Below are 20,035 nucleotides of genomic sequence, written 5' to 3'. Positions count from 1 at the left end.
AAATAAAAATAAGAACCCTACAAGGGTGTCCCGTTCTTTTTGATAATCTAAAATGCAATTATATTTTTTTGTGAAATCCAATCCCAATATTCTATCGCATGGGATCGGGAAATTGTCTCCTACTACGTGAAATTTGTGTCTAATTAATAGGTAATCATTTTTTAAATCTGCTTTAACTGTGCCAATAGTGCTTGTTATACCTTGACCAATTCCTCTTAAATCTGTTGTTTGTGAATAATTAATTGTAGTACAGCCACTAGCAACTTGACCCTTTTTTATAATTGAAATATCCGCTCCTGTACCGATCAGAAGGGTTGAAATAGAATTATTTAGAGTCGTTCTGGAATATATGTAGCTATTGAGGTGGAAATGGAAAATATATAATTTTTTATTTATTGAGGTGGAGTTTGCTGGTTTTCCTGTTGAGTGACATTTCTGACACCTCATGTATTTTGTAATTTCGACCAGATCTTTGGTTATTTGCTCTGTGATTATTATTATAGTTGTCGTTATAATTGTTGAATCTGCGCCTCTGATTGTTTCTATAGTAATTATTTTGGTAACCCCTACGGAAGTTCCCTCGGAAGTGATTTTGGTGGCGTATATGCAAAAGCGTACTTGGATTTCCAGCTATTTCTGTGCAACTGTTGGTCAATTTTTATATAGCTTCGTTCATTGAAGTGAACGTTCCAGCTTGCATAATAGTTTTCACTTTGTCATTGGAGCAGTTGTTACACATAGTTTTTACAGCTGTTGTGTAGCATACTTGGTTGCTAACCCTGGTGTTATTCCGTCTGATATGTATGCTCCTTCCAACGATTTCATGAGTTATTCAATTTCGTCAGTATACTGATTTCCACTATTACTGCGTTGTTGGATGTTCAGGAGTTTTGCTGTCAAAACTTCGACTGATTCACCTTTAATTTCTATTTTTAGTGTTTGTTTTATCGCTTTGATTGAGCTTTCTGTTCCTAACAGGTTTCTAGCTTTTCCTTTCAGCTTTGTTTTTATCATCGTAACCGCTATTACCTCATGGGTATCCCTAATTAGTTTTAGTGGATATCCAGTGCATCCAAGAAGCTTTGTAAGTTTTATGCCTTACCGTTAAATTCTGGCAGAACTGACGAGGCTGTTTTAATAAATTCGACAGTGGTTTGTGCCATTTTGTCTTTTCATGTTTGGTAGTTTGGTGTCTGAATTAAAATTTCCTTTTGTTCCTCTTTTTGTTTTTCTATTTGCTCCCCTTTTTGTTCTTCTATTTCCTTCTCTTTTTGTTCTTCTTCTGGTTCCTCTTCTAATCGGAGGCTGATTCCAGCAGGAATGTGCTAAAGTCTATTTCTATTTCTTTTTCAAATCTCGTTGGTACTACGAATTCTATATCATATCTTGCCAGTGAGGACACAAATTTGTATCTAACGCTAGTAAAAATTTGATATGCTTGGGCTTTGCGATTGCCGTCTAGTTTACCATTTAACTGTTGTATCGTTTTTCCTATTTTATTAAATGCTTCAACTATTATTTTGAGATGCTTTACTACGGTTTCTGCCTTTACTTTTGTATTTTTATTAATAAATTTGTAAGATTTTTCTCTTATCGTTTTTTCTTTTATGAGTAGTTTAACGATATCCTCCCAATTTCCCATTGGGGATGGTAGATAAAAAGTTTGTAAACCTTATCTACCCGTCGGCGCGGATGGCATATTGCTTTTTTAGGAATTTGTTATGGGTTGAATAGAGCTATAGAAACAAATTAATGCAACACATATGATTAGAAGCATGACATTAATCGTATCCAGTGCCTCAGTATGGTATACTACTTGGACTGAGTTTACAACGTTTGCCGTTGGTTTTTCTATTTTTGATTCTTGGCCTCCCATAGTAAAAAAATGAATGCAAAAAATATTTTTTTTTTTTTTGTTGTCTTTATTTTTATTTATTCATTTTTTTCATTATATTATTTAGTTCTTCCTAAATATTTGATTTCCAACCTATATATTTCTTCAGCTGTTGTTGATATTAGGTTCCTTACATTCCATATTGTTGGTTCCCTAGGCATATCAATATCCTTCCACATTTTTTTGAACCATATTAATGTTTTTTCATAATCTTCGATTTCTATTTCATTTTTAAGGTCCTCAAGTGGGCCTTTTGCATAAGTCCTAGCCTTCCTAACTCTTTCCATGTTATTTAAAATAAAAAAAAAAATTGGTTTCTTCTTTTTTTTGTTGTTTTTTTTTTTCTTTTTGACACCCTAATGCTTATATTTTTATAATTGTTATTTCTTAATTCCTTAATTTCTTGCTTTAGATTAATTTTTTCTTCCTTATTTGTACTTAAATTTATTCTTTCGTAAAGCTTAGCTATTGATTTCCTAACGTTAAATTGTTTTCCTCCTCTTTTCCATTTTAGTTTTATTGGCTTTGGAATTTTTGGTTTTTCAATTTTTTGGACCCTATTTCTGTTTTTTTATATTCTTCGATTGTCAGCGGCTTAGGGCCTTGACTGATCTCTTCGGCTACTTTATTTTTCTTTGTCAATTCCAAAGTCTCTGCAGTTAAACTATCAAGGATTTGGTCAAACTGGTCTTGGTCTTTTATGTCCTCTTCTGGGAACATAATTTAGAGGGAGAAAAAAAATGTATTTTCCAGCAAAAATATAAAATTTTTGCGCGTCATAGGCAGCCGTTAAGCTGTCCAAAACCCCTATATACTTATTCAGAGTGCTTCTTGTGCGCGCTGTTGATTTGCAGTTGAATGGGAGGTGGTTCATTGGCGATGATTTGTCGATCCGGGAAAATCCTTTTTTTTTTTGCTATTTCATTTTATTCCACTTCTTGTGCGCGCTGCTGATTTGCAGTTGCATGGGATGTGGTTCATTGGCGATGATTTGTCGATCTGGGAAAATCCTTTTTTTATTTGGTTTGCTATTTTATTTTATCCCACATCTTGTGCGCGCTGTTGATTTGCAGTTGCATTTGATGTGGTTCATTGGCGATGATTTTTCGATCCGGGAAAATCCTTTTTTATTTGTTGCTATTTTATTTTATCCCATATCTTGTGCGCGCTGTTGATTTGCAGTTGCATTTGATGTGGTTCATTGGCGATGATTTTTCGATCCGGGAAAATCCTTTTTTATTTTTTGCTATTTTATTTTATTCCACTTCTTGTGCGCGCTTTTGATTTGCAGTTGCATGGGAGCAGGCTCATTGGAGATGATTTTTCGATCCGGGAAAATCCTTTTTGTTTTTGCTATTTCAGACTATTCCACTTCTTGTGCGCGCTGTTTATTTGCAGTTGTATGGGAGGTGGTTCATTGGCGATGACTTTCCGATCCGGGAAAATCCTTTTTTTTGCTATTTTATTTTATTCCACTTCTTGTGCGCGCTGCTGATTTGCAGTTGCATGCGATGTGGTTCATTGGCGATGATTTCTCGATCCGGGAAAATCCTTTTTTTATTTTTTGTTATTTTATTTTATTTCACTTTTTGTGCGCGCTGTTGATTTGCAGTTGCATGGGATGTGGTTCATTGGCGATGATTTTTCGATCCGGGAAAATCGGTTTTTTTTTGATATGTTATTTTATAGTGACGTTTCCCTGTAGGGCTTAGGCTGAATAACCAGCCAGCACTTCACATACCTACATATCTACATTCAAATCGACACAAATGTGTGGTATCAGCAAATTTGCCTAAATGCAAATTTGGATTAGTCTCACGGTGCACACACACCTGTATTAATCATGGGATTTGCGCTATCAGCAACAATTAAAAAGTGCGCTGCTTTGTGTTGATTAAAGTTTAGACGCATTTTGTCACAGGGTGGCACATTAAGTGGTTTACACGTTTTGGCATTGCACTTTTTGGATGCTTACACTACACCAGAGAGATAATGTTCCCTCTGGTAGTTTGAAAAAACATAAATAAATTAAGATAGGGTCCCAATCAGAAACTGTAATTCCTTACAATTTTAAGATTACAAGACAATCGTTGATCGTGTTCTGCACCTTTTGAATGCCTTCGCTATTTTCCGAGGTAACGGGAGAGGTATTGAAAAGCAATTTCAACTGCTTGTCTATTAGCATTCGTTTGTTTTCGAATCGGGCTTTTAGCGCTCCCCAGGCTAAAGAAAATTGTCATCGGACAAAGGGTGTTGCTACGTTTCTTCTAGTCTTATTTCGCGAATGGTATAGCTTCTGTGCGGTAGTCAGTTTCGGATGGTTATTTTGATTCGAAGACAAGGACTGACGAGAGGTAGAGTTTCAGTTGGTCTAATATGTTGGACATAACTCACCCAATTGAAGCACTGCATATACCGAATTTACTTAAATCCAGTTCATTTATTTTTTCACATTTTTTAAGAAAAATAAAAACAAAAGAAATGACTTCTTTTTTTTCGTTTGGTTTTCACTTGAGAAATTATAATTCTAGAAATGTCAATTCCATTGAATAATGCAAAATGGAAATAAGCACCACCTATTCCATTTCATGAAATATGCAAATACGCACCATCTATTGGTATGAAACGTAGCCGTAGCTTGGTGTTATATATCTCATGAACCGCTCTACCAAATTCAATTAAACTTTAATGAAACCATCTACATGATAACCCAAATATACCGTAAAATTCGGTTGAATTTGGTGGAGCCGGTCTCAAGTTTTAAAGTAACACCAAAAAGGTGCACTTATTTTTATATATATAGATTTTTTTGATTTTTTCGTTATTTGTCACATGCATAACCTCCGGAGTTAATGCTATAATTAAATTTTTGAGAACTTTGGTACCTATTTCTTTAAATGTGTCTACTCGAGTATAATTAAACAATTTGTCTCCTAAGGACAACTGTATTTTTTAATTCCCAAATTGCCGGCTTTTTCCATAAGCCTGGTAAAGAATTGGCCTAAGCCAATATTCGCCTCAACAATTCGGTTTTTTATATTAATTTCGCTACCAATTTTCTTTATTTTTTTAAATATAATTTCGGAGGATCGAAAACGGAGCTTCTCTTCCAATTTGCGTCGTGCTCCTCTTGATTTTCCCTACAAATTGGACGGGACCTACATGATTTTATGCCGACTCCGAACGGCATCTGCAAGGCAGATGAGTTTTCACTGAGAGCTTTTCATGGCAGAAATACACCCGGAGCGCTTGCCAAACACTGCCGAGGGGCGATCCCGCTTAGAAAAATTTTCTTCTAATTGAAAAACCTTATTTCTAAAATTTTTGATGTTGCTTTGCCCGGAGTTTGAACCCAGGGCAGCCGGTGTGGTAGGCGAAGCAAGCTATCATCACACCACGGTGGCCGCCAAATATATTTTGTATATTTTCGCACATCAATTCAACATTATTTGACCCTAGTGACGCGTTCCAATCTACCTTAGCTATCTGTTCATTAAATTTATTGTTGCTTATTACATTAACGTGTTCTTGGTTCTATTTAGTGCGCTTCCTACAGGGGCGGTGCGAGGTAGGGGTGTGGGGGTGTCAAACCTGCCCTCTCCCTCCAGTCGGCATTTTTGAATGTGCGATGACGAAATTTCGACCATTAGCAACTATACTCCCGCAAATTTGAAAAAAAAAAAATGGAGTTTGACTAAATTTCTTATCTCAGATTTTTAGAAGTCGGAATTTTTGAATGTGCGATAACGATGTTTCGACCATTAGCAACTAAGTTTCTGCAAAATTTGAAAATAATCGGAATTATACTAAATTTCTTATCTCAGTTTTTTTGAAGTCGGCATTTTTGAATATGCGATGACGAAATTTCGACCATTAGTAACTAAATTTCGGCAAATTTGAAAAAAGAAATTGGAATTTCACATTTGCTTTGACTAAGGGTGTTGGCACACTTTGCAAGTGAAATTATTTTACCCACTGGTTGGTAAATTTTCTAACATTTTTCGCAATTAAAAACTGCAATATTACAATAGATTACGACACAAAATATGTTAGCAGGTATTTATGTTGTATAGGGAGAATGTTTATAACAGTGCTTCGCGAAATTTTGTATGTGAATTGGCAAGGCATAATGAACTTCAATTGCCACGTCTGAAGTTCCTTCATATTTACAAACGCAACATCTTAGTTGATTGTGGCGATGTTATTGGAATGCATAAGCTTGTGGTAAACGCATCTATATGAAAAATGTCATTGTACCGCAGCCTTTAGGAAATCCGAGCGACCGAATGCTTCAAACCGATCATGTTATTGGCTTCGTCTGCAGCAAAAGCTGGCATATTTTTAGTATAAGGTATACAATGCCCAATAAAGCTTGTCTCTACATTTTAAATATATGTAGTTTCTTGGTGTTTGAATATTTAAAATAAATCTTACATAGAAGGCAGGCTTAAATCGTCATTTTTCATTACAAAATCGTCCAAGCGTCATTCTAGTTGAAAATCGTCAAAATGATGACGGCGTCGTCAATCTGTCAAAGCTGTATACAAACTAACAAAGAGAAAACATTAAACATCGCCTCTCCCGGACGTAAATATTTAATTATCATCAGAATATATTCCGAACAAACCTTAACAGATGTGTCACCATTCCTATTAAAGAAAACAATAGACTGTGTATGTGGAGGAGAAAGAGAATATTGTAAAAAACTTCGAAACGGTACACTTCTAGTTAAAACAAAAACCCAACAACAAGCTGAGAAACTTATTAAGCTATCAGCAATTACTGAAAATATAAGAGTCGAAGTTAGTGTACACACATCGCTCAATTTTATTAAAGTGTCTTTTAATGTAACGATCTCCGAGGCATAAGCGAAGAAGAAATTCAAAGCGAGCTCCAACAACAAAATGTCATTGAAGTAAAAAAAAAAGATGAAGAAGTCTAATGACACCCTAACGGAATTAGGCCTTATAATCCTACCTTTTTCTACCATAAACTTACCCGAACGCATCAATATACCAATCAATTAACATAAGGCCCTACATATTCTCCCACTTCGTTGTACAAGCTGTTTGGAATTCGAACACACAGCAAAGTTTTGTAAAAACTCCAAGCGTTGCATTAACTGCGGTCTCACCGGTCATACCAATGAATAACTCAAAGAAAAGTGCAACAAAACAAGAGTTTGGTTCAATTGCGAAAAACACCAACAGAACACTTTGTACTCAACAAAAGCTGTCCAATATTCATCACACAAAAAGAATTACAAGACATTAAAGCACTCCAAACGGTGGATACCAGAACAGCAAAACAAATTTATTACGAGCGCCATTAACACGACTCCGCTACATACGCATCAGCAACCAAAGCATGGCGGAACGATGCAAGGTGTCAGCATGGTATAGCTGATTATAAAATTTTTTTATTTGATTTGATACATCAACTTCCGGCACAGTACGATTTTGACATTTGTCCATCGAATTTACAAAAACAAATTACATAAAATTTTTATTTATGTTTGTAGGTATGTCACCATGCTGCCACCTTGTATCGTTCCGCCATCAACCAAAGCAAAAACCACAAACTATTCGGCTAGCAATAAAATAACGTACGAAGACGAAAACACAACACCCTCTCAATCAACGACCTATCACAGCGAAATAAGTAACGCAAAGCATAGGAAGCCTAGGGCTATTGTAGGTGCTATTACTTTGAGATCTTTCGGTCGAATTCCGTCGGATCCAGGGCCCTTACTAACTTCAAGTGTTTGGATGATAGATAATATCTCAGCATCACTTATATCTTCAATATATGTAGAATTTGGTTTTTTTTTAAGGTTTTATATTCAAAGTCCTAATATCACAGATGTGGACCGCTCTTCTTACGTCCTCGCTAAATATTTTTGTAAAATTATTAAAAATTGTATCAACATCGACATTTCTAAAGTTGTGTGCGATTTGTTCGTCCGGGCTGACACCCTTACGGCCTAAAATCTTATTTATTAATTGCCATGTTTTCCGAATATCGTGCATATACTACAAAAACTTGGTTTTGTAGTAATTATTCCGGGTATTGTGTATTTCTTTGTTGACATGGTGCCTAAACTCTTTATATTCCAATTCGATTTCTTTGTTTTCAGGCTTTAATTTCCTTTTTTTATAAAGCTTATCTCGATTAGTGCACAAAATTTTAAGGTTATTAGTCATTCATGTATTTCTGTTTCTACGTACTTTCTTCATATGGTCCAGTAGACAGTTCTCATAAATACGCTTAAATATAAAAAAATAAATGTAAGGCGCGATAACCTCCGAAGAGATCTAAGGCGGAGCTTCTCTTCCAATTTGCGTCGTGCTCCTCTTGATTTTCCCTACACATTGGCCGGACGGGACCTACATGTTTTATGCCGACTCCGAACGGCATCTGCAAGGCAGATGAGTTTTCACTGAGAGCTTTTCATGGCAGAAATACACCCGGAGCGCTTGCCAAACACTGCCGAGGGCGATCCCGCTTAGAAAAATTTTCTTCTAATTGAAAAATCTTATTTCTAAAATTTTTGATGTTGCTTTGCCCGGAGTTTGAACCCAGGGCATCCGGTGTGGTAGGGAAGCACGCTACCATCACACCACGGTGGCCGCCAAATATATTTTGTATATATTAGATATATTTTGTATATTTTCGCACATCAATTCAACATTATTTGACCCTAGTGCCGCGTTCCAATCTACCTTAGCTATCTGTTCATTAAATTTATTGTTGCTTATTACATTAATGTGTTCTTGGTTCTATTTAGTGCGCTTCCTACAGGGGCGGTGCGAGGTAGGGGTTTGGAGGTGTCACACCTGCCATCCCCCTCCAGTTTTTTTGAAGTCGGCATTTTTGAATGTGCGATGACGAAATTTCGACCATTAGCAACTAAATTCCCGCAAATTTGAAAAAAAAAAATTGGAGTTTGACTAAATTTCTTATCTCAGATTTTTAGAAGTCGGAATTTTTGAATGTGCGATAACGATATTTCGACCATTAGCAACTAAATTTCTGCAAAATTTGAAAATAATCGGAATTATACTAAATTTCTTATCTCAGTTTTTTTTAAGTCGGCATATTTGAATATGCGATGACGAAATTTCGACCATTAGTAACTAAATTTCGGCAAATTTGAAAAAAGAAATTGGAATTTCACATTTGCTTTGACTAAGGGTGTTGGCACACTTTGCAAGTGAAATAATTTTTCCCACTGGTTGGTAAATTTTCTAACATTTTTCGCAACTAAAAACTGCAATATAACAATAGATTACGACACAAAATATGTTAGCAGGTATTTTTGTTGTATAGGGAGAATGTTTATAACAGTGCTTCGCATAATTAACTTCAATTGCCACGTCTGAAGCTCCTTCATATTTACAAACGCAACATCTTGGTTGATTGTGGCGATGTTATTGGAATACATAAGCTTGTGTTCAACGCATCTATATAAAAAATGTCATTGTACCGCGGCCTTTAGGAAATCCGAGCGACCGAATGCTTCAAACCGATCATGTTATTGGCTTCGTCTGCAGCAAAAGCTGGCATATTTTTAGTATAAGGTATACAATGCAGGATTTATGAAGTAAGTGCAAATCATGGGACCACCAGTGAGGTTTATCTTACCGCGTGGTTTCGGCATTGAACAAGCCTGTTCTAAGGTATTTCAGAGTGCCATTGAGAAGGTTTCTACCAGACACTCCAGCTCCTCCGTTGATGAGGGACTTTGTGAGGGCAGTGCTGGTAGTTCTCTTGTTAACAGCTCATTATGTAGTTCCCAATTTGTATTACGTCGGTTACGTCTCGCAATGCGCTGTTCGACGAAAAATTCTAACATTATTTCGATATACCGGTGGTCTGAGAAGGAATGTTCCTCAAGAACACGCCATTTTTTGACCCACCCATAAACGCTCTCGCTACAAATAGTGAGGTCAATGACCTCTTTACGGTTTTTAGTAATAAAAGTTTTTCATTACCTACATTGCAAACTACCAGGTTAGTTGTTAAAAGGTAATCGAAAAGTGACTCACCACGAGTGTTAATATCGGAGCTGCCCCACTGGACGTGGTGGGCGTTTGCGTCCGTCCCGATAAGCAGATGGCCCTTACTTAGGTCGGCTACTAAATCCCTTACCGTCTTTTGGGGAGGAGGCTCCTCTGAATCGTACGGCATATAAACGGAGGCTAGTGTTAATTGTGTGCCTCCGTTTGTCAAGCTGGCCGCTGTAACATCGCCATTGCAATAGTTAGATAAAAGAAAGATGCTTAGCTCGGATTTTACCAAAATACAGGTTGTAACTTTACCTTCATCTGCAGGTCGGATGAGCTTAAACCCAGTGGCCCCCAATCCACAAAGCCGTGAGTTCTTCACGCAGGGTTCTTAGATAAGCACCATGTCGACGTCGCCTTTAGAAAGGAGAGTAATGAGGGCAGCCGAGACTGCCTTACATTTGTGCAGATTTTTCTGGAGCAAGCTCATGCTGAGGTCCTCAGACTCCCCTGTCTCCATCACCGTGACGTCGTGATGCCCTCTATCGCTATCCAGCAGAGCATCCTCCATCGTCAAGTTGCACAGAGCCCCTGCGAAATTTGACGTGGTGGAAACCAGACTTTCAGCGTCGGAAACCTCCGCTTCCACTTCGGGTGCTTCGATGCCAGTGTCCAAAGAGCCCACTGAAAGGAATGCGAGCTGTGCGCCACTACGGTATACGTGTATTACGACCTCGCCGGGGCCGTAAAACACTCGTCCTTTGCGCTGTATAAGGGGCTCGAGAGCTTCCTTATTCAAGGCTAAAACAACCTGCTTCCTAGGTCCGATAGCGTCCCCGACCTGAATAACAGTCGAATCCTGCGTCGGGAGAGCCGGGTTCATTAGTTGCAGCATCCTTAGAATTATCTCAGGTTCTGCTGAAACTGCTGGAACCCATGCCCTAGCCTTTGGCCGAGCCGGAATGTCCCTCCAGTCGACACCCTCAATAATCGTCCCGGGATAGACCTGACCTAGCTTTGCGGCTGCTGCCTTATATAGGGCAACAAATCTTGCGTCTTCGCAAGTGAGGACCTTGATCTGGCCTTGGTACCATCTTGGACTGCCCGGAGACTCCATCAGAATGTCGAGAACGGCGTTACCGATTTCGTTCCGGACGTACGGCCACTGGTCTTTAGGGATTGCACCACGGTCATTCCCACGGTCCAGGATTCCTATGAGAATCCGGCCCTTGGCTACCTCGACAAGGCTGGGTTTGGCCACCGCGGGGTGATTTTGATGCCTTTCCGGCGGGGGTTTGATGTCCTCGTCGGACCCTTGGCGCTTACAGGGGTTGCGCTTTCTATGCTTGTTGCCAGAGAACTCGGAAAATTCGGAAGCAGAGCTCGCGCCCTTACCACCAAATTCTTGGCGTTCTCTGAAATCGTTTCCAGCGGAGCGCCCTCATATCTTGAGAGGCCTTTTGCAGCCCTTCTTTTGTTCCTCTGTGACGATCCCCTGTGGGACTCTTCTTGATAAGCGGTTTGACCCGTAGTTGCTCTCACGGCTGAACCCCCGATTAATGGCTTGTTTATGGCTCCTTTCTGTTTTGGCTCAGTGTGACCAGATCGTGGGACCCCTGTCACAGCCTTGAGGCGACTAGTCACCGTACCGGCATCAGACGCGCGCCCAGCATCAGCAGGCACGTCGGTGTTCGCCGTTGCGAGTACAACTACCTTCGCCGCCATGCTGGTGCTTGCCCCCGTCAAATCACCAAAAGCCGCGTTTAACGAGGTTACCCTCTTGTTGTCCATGGGGAGCCGACTCGTCGTTTCCACCGCAGTCGTTCCCACGGCAGAAATGATTTTTGCCGCCACCTTTTCCCTTGGCTCGGAGTGGCCAGGTCGCGGGACCCCTGCCACAGCCGTGGTAAGAATGGTTTTCGTACCGGCGCTTCGTCGGTTTCCGGCACAGCAGGCGCGTCAGGGTTTGCCGTTGCCAGCGTAACTACCTTCGCCTCCATACTGGTGCCGACACCCTCCAATTTGCTCTTACTCTATTTAGTGGAGCCCTCCCTAGTGCATTAGGCCGTGTGGGTTCCTTTGTGGTCCTTCCCTTTGTAGAGGAGGACGAAATTTCTTGTTTTATTGATATTGATCTTGTTCGTACGACCTCTTGATAGACGAGGCCAGCTTAGGGCCAATTAATTGTAAAGGGGAAGAAGTGTCGTCCGCCGCGGCAGAGCCCATTACCGCGGTAAAACCATTTATACTCTCTGAGGCGGCCCGGTGTCAAAGAGGCTCCGTTCAAATACAGCCAGATTAACCTCCCGGCTGCAAACATCCAATGGGCATGTTGCCGAATAACACCATGGATTGTGAGCGGCAGACCTTGGTCATCGCTCACCCTGGAACTAGGCCACCATAGTCATGGAGATACATACGAGCCTGCATATTACCGGGTGGCATAGTCCTGTGGTCAGCGAGTAAGCCCTTGCATGTTGTTATTCTTCTTGTTGTATCATTGCCTCGACCCATCCAATAGGTGCGACCGATCACAAATTGTCATCAATATCCTCTAACGGGAGTCCAAGGAAGCTTGCTGTTTCAACAGGGGTTGACAATAATGTGAGGGGTGTTAGAGGCGTTGATTCCACATTACAATTAAAGAGATGGTTGGTGTCATGTGGGGACACATTGCAAGCAGGGCATACATTTAGTATGTCCGGGTTGATTCTGGATAGGTAAGAGTTTAACCTGTTACAGTATTTAGATCGAAGTTGAGCTAGAGTGACTCGCGTTTCACTGGGGAGTGTGCGTTCCTCTTCCGCAAGTTTTGGATACTGTTCCTTGAGTACTGGATTCACCGTGCAATTCCTGGCATAAAGGTCCGACGTCTTTTTGTGGAGTTTACTGAGGACCTGCTTGTGTTTTTTTGCTTCATACGGCTGCGTTCTCAGGAGCCGTATTTCCTCATAATGATACGGAGATGACTCCATAAACCCCTGAGCGGTGTGGGCTCATCAATCAGATTTCTGTTGGGATGCCCAGGTTTCTGAGTATTCAAGAGGAACTGTTTGGTTAGCATCTCATTTCTCTCCTTGATGAGAATTATTCTCGCCTCATTATGTAGATGGTGTTCTGGGGACATAAGAAGACAGCCCGTGGCGGTTCTGAGCGCAGTATTTTGGCAGGCCTGTAGCTTCTTCTAGTTTTTAGGCTTGGCGACCATATAGGGGACGCGCAGCATGCACTCGGCTGGACAATAGCTTTGTAAGTGGTAATGAGCATTTCTTTGTCTTTCCCCAAGTACTGCCAGCAAGAGATTTGAGGATTTTCTTACGGCTCTGGGTTTTCGGTACAATTGCGGCTGCATTCTCACCAAAATATAGATCCTGATCAAACGTCACACCCAAGATTTTGGAGTGTAGGGCAGTCGGCAGCGTTGTGCCATCTACGTGGATGTTCAAAATGGTCGACATTTGGACGTCCATGTTGCAAATAGGGTCGCGGAGGATTTACTCGGTGATAATGCCAGGTTTCGCGAGGCGAAAAAACTGGAGAGATCAGGGAGGTAGCGATTTATTCTGTTGCAAAGCTCATCGATCTGTGGGCCTGGGCCTGTGGCCATTATCGTTCAGTCATCGGCGTAGGAAACGATAGTAACTCCTTCTGGTGGCCAAGATAACTTTGATATGTAGAAGTTAAACAAAAGTGGGGATAGGACACCACCCTGTTGGACCCCTTGTTTAATTCTTCTTGATTTTGATGTTTCGTTTCTAAATTGCACCGATGCCTGCCGACCACCCAGATAATTTGCGGTCCACCCTCTAAGTCATGGGGGAAGGGCAGATCCTTCCAGGTCTTGCAGTAACGTGCCATGGTTGACCGTATCAAAAGCTTTTGATAGGTCTAGAGCAACGAGTACTGTTCTATGGTGGGGGTTTTTTAAACCGTAATTTATCTGTGTGCTAATGGCATTTAGCGCGGTGGTGGATGGAGTTTTCTAAAGCCATGCTGATGACATGCTAGCTGCAAATTTGCTTTGAAGTAGGGGAGCAAAATGGCTTCAAGCGTCTTGGCTGCTAGTGATAGGAGAGATATCGGGCGATATGACTCTCCTATGTTAGCTGGTTTCCGAGGCTTTAGTATCGGGACCACCTTGGCCATTTCCCATTTTTCGGGAATGAAAGGTGGAAAGACAGAGGTTGAAGACATGCGCTAAATATTTGAAACTCTGTTTCCCTAGGTTTTTATGCATCGGCATGGCTCTGCCGTCTGGGCCACTGCTTTGGATGGTTTAGCATGACCGATGGCATCCTCAACTTCTTTGGCGGTGATGGTAATTGGAGACGCGCTGAATATATGTTTATTTACGTGTCTGTTGGCCCTCCGTCTATCTTTGTCGAACGTAGAATGCATTATATTGTGTCGGCAGAAAGCGCTCGCGCATTGTTTCGCATCCGATAGCACTTTATCACCAAAGGCGATGGAAATGCTGTCATTGTGCTTAGACGGATTCAATAGGGACTTTACATTGGACCAAAGCTTTCCTACATCGGCAGAGAGGGTACAACCGCTTAGGTGCTCCTCCCATTTCGCCCGCTTGTGTTCATCCACAAGCAATCTGATGCCTTGGTTTATATCCCTTATTGGGGGTCGCCGGGATTGAGCTGTCTTATAAGGTCATGTTCTCTCGCTAAATTTGCGGCCTCCGCCGGGAAATGAGGCCGCATTTCGGGAATTCTACCGGCGGCAATGAAGAGATCCGAGACGGATTCAATGACGTTGCGGAACGCACACTCCCCTTGGCGAGCATCAGTCGGGATGGGGAGGGCAGCAAAGCGGTTGTCCGTAAAGGATTTGTATTCGTCCTACTTTCCTTCCTGAAGTCGGCGGTACGCGCGAGCGAAATAAGTATAGGCAGATGGTCGGATGCCAATGTTACCATCGGCAGCCAGATGACGCAGTTTACGAGTCCTGCGCTCACGATTGATATATCCGGCGAACTGCGACAGCTTCCTACCATACGTGTGGGGGCGTCTCCTTTTATTGTGGAGAATGGCGTTTCTTCTATTTGATTCACCAACATGTCACCCCTACTGTCTGCCTGCAAGTTCGAATGCCGTAGATCGTGATGGGCATTGAAATCGCCTAAGATGATGCGATTATTGCCAGTGAGTAAGGCGCTGATAGGGCGGTATCCACTGGGGCAACATGTGACAGTAGGGATATAGATGTTGATGATTTCTAGGTTTCCATCGCCTGACCGGACAGATAAGCCTTGACGTTCTAAGACACTGTCCCTACTGCCGATGTCGGGATCAAATATATGATATTGCACAGAGTTCTGTATGATAAACGCGAGGCCATCTCCATTTCCGTTGTCGCGATCTTTTCTGTGGACATTATACCCAGAACAAGTCTACAGAGCAGATCTTGCAGTGAGTTTAGTCTCTTGAATCGCAGTAATGCGGATGTTGTGCCGCTTCATGAAATCGACTATCTCCGTGATCTTCCCAGTTAATCCATTACAGTTTAACTGCAGAATTCTGAAGTGCAACGGGGTAGACGTCGTCACTCTGGGAGTAAGTGACGGGTGACTACGCCTGGGTTGTGAAAGGCTAGGACGCAACTGCTCTTGTGGCCCTGGGACTGGACGTCCTTGAATAAGAATTGGGGTACCCGGTGTATTTGGGTTTGCAGCCTTGAAAAAAGGCGCTATGAAACCCGTCGGGGGGTTGCCGTCACGTAGACCATAACATCTAGCAAAGTGACACCGTCCAAGGCAGGAGCTGCATTGGGCGGATGTCGCAAATATCTATGTTTTGTGCTGGCAAACGGTTCCAAAGGAGGTAGGGACAAAGAGTCTGTTTCCCTGGCCTGCACGATTGCTGCCGGAAAAGAGGAGGGAATAAGAGGGGGCCAGGGGCTGATGCTCGGCTTTGCTCCCGACTCTACTACGGAGGTTGTAGGTATGAGTGGGAGCGGCCGTATGAGTTGGTGGTTCCGTGGGGCGTGAGCAACAGCGGGTACTTGTTGTGGTTTGCTGAGCAGCGGTGCTGTTGGCTGGAAAGGGGGGGGGCGAGGGGGTGCTAAGGCGTAGACTACGGGCTGCCCTTGGGGGCGAACAGCAAGGAGCCACAAAAGATTTATAAAAGTTACGTTGAGTTAAGCCCTGGCATCGAGCCAATAATAATACCTAGGACCTACCTAATTACTTTCTACCTTTTAGTGTTATTAGTACTTTATGTAAGTATTGTTTTCAATAAAACCGTTTAACTTAAAAATTTTTTGTATGATTTAATCGGGGATTGCCCGTATTGCTTCTTTAAATGTATGAAAACATTTATTTGAAGCAATTTTTTTAATTTTATAATTTATTTAATAATTTGGGAAAAAATTTAAACAAGGTGACATCAGGACGGACAAGGGGACAGCTGTTTTGATAAATCTCTGCAAAGCCTTTTCTCCCAAATTATTAAATAAATTATAAAATTAAAAAAATTGCTTCAAATAAATATTTTCATACATTTAAAAAAGTATTACGGGGAATTCCCGATTAAATCATACAAACAGACAAATTTGGTTAATTTGTTGTAGTTCTATATATAGAACAAAAACAGCAACAATACCAAAGTTTCTTTGAAAACCGCCGTACCAACAAGCATAGCTTTAACACATAATTGCATACGAAGTATGCAATGTGTAAAAGATTAAAATATGCAAAAGAAGGCAATTGGGAAAAACTTTACAACAACTAAGGCATGACGTAGCTGAATGCGTTTCTAACCATTTCAACTATCGTAGGAGCGCGGGTTTGCCTCCCACTCCCGGGAGAAAAGGCGTTGAAGAGATTTACACGGTACAATCGAAACAGCTGTCGTCTTGTCCGTCCTGATGTCACGTTGTTTAAATTTTTCCCAAATTATTAAATAAATTATAAAATTAAAAAAATTGCTTCCAATAAATGTTTTCATACATTTAAAAAAGCAATACGGGGAAGCTCAATAAGCTTCAATTTAATATATCTTTTCAGGTCAAATTTATTTTATTTTATAAAAATTTTCTTTTCAACAATTTGATTTTAAACACACAAGTTATAAATTATTTTATATATTTTTAGCAAGTTTTAAATTGAACAAGTTATCAGGAAAATATGAACATTACATATACTCTCCCATCAAAAGAAATAAGGATGATAATATAATAGTTATTATTATTAAAAAAATAATCATTGAAAATTCGGCGTTATAGTTATTTAAACTAAACAAAATGTAACTCTCTTTTAGGTTTTGTTTGAATATTGTTAAAATTATTCTCTATAAATGCTGGTTTAATTCTGTCAATTGATATATTTTTGTAAGTGTTATGTATTTGTATTTTAAAATATTTTGGGTGCTTCCCAACGACTTCGTATGGTCCTTCATATGGAGGTTTAAATTCCGTTTATTGTTATCAGCTCGTACAAAAACTTGTTTACATGATTTCAAATCCTTTGGTAAATAAATTTTATTTGAATTTTTATGATGTGATATACCTGGATGAAAATTTTGAAAATGAAGCCTAATTTGTGTAAGAAACTCGTTAAAATTAAAATTGTCTTCAGACTGTACTACTATTTCACTAGGTAAACGTAAATTTTGCCCATAAACTAATTCAGCTGCTGTAGATTTAATGTCCTCTTTAAATGTAGATAATAAACCCAACAAAACTATAGGAAGTTCATCAGACCAATTTATATAATTTCCCCTTGCTAAAATAGAAGCTTTCAACTGTCTATGCGAACGTTCAATCATGCCATTAGCTTGAGGATGATATGCAGTTGTTGTGACCAATTGACATCCTACAAATTTAGCTAACTCTTTATATATGTTGGATGTAAACTGAACACCCTGATCACTTGTAATTTGTAAAGGTACTCCAAAACGGGGAATGTATTCTTTAAAGAAAACAGAAGCAACTGATTTAGCCGTTGCTTCTTTAAGAGGGTAAGCTTCTGGCCAGCGAGAATTTCTATCAATTATAGTTAAAATGTACCTGTAACCATTTGAAATTGGCAAAGGTCCAACAATATCTGTATGAAGATGTTCAAATCTCCCTTTTGGAATGGCTATTTTACTAATAGGGGCTTTGGTGTGTCTAAATATTTTGGATTTTTGACAACTTGTGCAAAGCTTTACCCATTCATTTATTGTTTTATTCATAGATGGCCAAACATATTTTGATTTTATTAAATGTTGTGTAGCTCTAGTTCCAGGATGAGTTACGTTATGTAATTTAGAAAATGCTTCTCTACGGAGACTTTGCGGTATGTATGGCCTAGTAATTCCTTTCGATTCATCACAAAAAATTTTTAAGTTGAGAATCGGAACATCTATTTCTTTTAATTTATAAATACCATCTGGGTTTTTTAAAAACTCTTTTAAAAATGCATCTTTTTTCTGCTCTTCATATAATACTTTAAGATTAAACTCGCCAGTATCTAAAGGTTCTACTTCTGGAATGCGCGAAAGCAAATCAGCTACAATATTTTCTTTGCCTGAAATATGTTTTATGTCACTGGTGAATTGAGAAATACATTCAAGCTGTCTTGTCTGACGAGGACTGCGCTCGAGTTTTGAATCTAAAACATACGTTAAAGGTTTAATATCTGTATAAACTCTAAATTTTCGGCTTTCCAAAATGTATCTAAAATGTTTAATAGTTGCATATATTGCTAATAATTCTCTATCAAAAGCACTGTATTTAGCTTCGGAAGCTGTTAAATTCTTTGAGTAAAAAGCTAAAGGTTCTGTTTTACTACCAACATGTTGTTCTAGAACACCTCCTATTGCAACGACTGAAGCATCTACAGATATGGAAAGATCTGCTTTTTTATCAAAATGATTTAAGAGTATATTTGATGCAAAAATTTCTTTGACCTTTTCAAAATTTTGTATCGCACCATTATTCCAATTCAAACTATGATTTTTTTTTAAATAAATGTTACCATTGTGTGTATCGGGCTTAAGTATTCTGCTAATCTAGGTATGTAGCGATGGTAACAGTTCACCATTCCTATAAACTTTTACATTCGCTTAGCTGTTTTCGGACGTTCAAACTCACGAATGACTTTGACTTTTTCGTTAGTTGGCTTAATGCCTTCATTAGAAATGTTGTATCCTAGAAAATCTATTTGTGACGTACCAAAAATGCATTTGTTAGGCTTGATGTTTAAGCCGTATTCATCTAAAGTTTGAGATACTATTTTTAGATATATGTTCTTCCTCGTTGCTACTTGCTATAAGTATATCATCTAGATACACAAAAACAAAATCTAAGCCTGATAACACTTCATTAATAAAACGTTGAAATGTCTGCGCAGAATTTCTTAGGCCAAAAGGCAGTCTAACGAACTCAAAAAGACCAAAAGGTGTGGTTTTACCAATGTCTTCTTCCGCCATTATTGGTATTTGATGATAGGCTCGTACTAAATCTATTTTTGTAAAAACATGTTTCGAACGTAAATTTATATTTAAATCATGTATATGAGGTAGCGGATATCTATCAGGGACTATTACAAAATTCAATCGTCGATAATCGCCACATGGACGCCAATCATTGGACTCCTTTTTAGGAACTAAATGTAATGGGGAAGCGCAATGTGAATGAGATGGACGACAAATGTCAGATTTCACTAAAAAATCAAACTCGCCTTTTGCAACTTTAAATTTAATAGGATCTAGTCTTCTGGGTTTCGTAAAAGGCAATTTACCATTGCAAGTAATACGATGAACCGTGGAATGTTTAACGGGCTTATTGTAGTCAGGATCAGATATTAGTGATGGAAACATTTTGAGTAATTTTGTATATTTGTCGTCTAACGGAAATATTTTTGGCCACGAAATTTTAGAAAAACCTGATATTGCATTTACGGAAATATTTGTCAAAGGATCCACCAAACATTTATTTTTTAAATCAACCAATAGACCATATTTTACTAAAAAGTCTGCACCAATTATTGGTTTTGTTATATCTGCTACAACGAAACTGAACGGAAATTCCCGTCTTAAACATAAATTAACATTTAATAATTGTTTACCATACGTCTTTATAGGAGTACCGTTGGCTGCCGTCAAAAATAGATCTGAACATTTTAAATTATTTTTGAATTTTG

The 20,035-nt window shown here is 39.5% G+C and overlaps 1 protein-coding gene across 6 annotated transcripts in view; it reads left to right on the top strand.

Moving 5' to 3' along the window:
* Nucleotides 1–20,035, top strand: part of LOC137240117 (neurotrimin-like) — a 2,444,277-nt gene that overhangs the window by 400,062 nt on the left and 2,024,180 nt on the right. The gene's annotated exons all lie outside the window — the stretch shown is intronic.

Source organism: Eurosta solidaginis, chromosome 2 (assembly GCF_040869045.1).
Source record: "Eurosta solidaginis isolate ZX-2024a chromosome 2, ASM4086904v1, whole genome shotgun sequence".
In the NCBI taxonomy this organism is placed as follows: Eukaryota; Metazoa; Arthropoda; class Insecta; order Diptera; family Tephritidae; genus Eurosta; species Eurosta solidaginis.
Note: the sequence above shows the minus strand (reverse complement) of the source record. Positions and strands in the feature narration are given on the sequence as shown.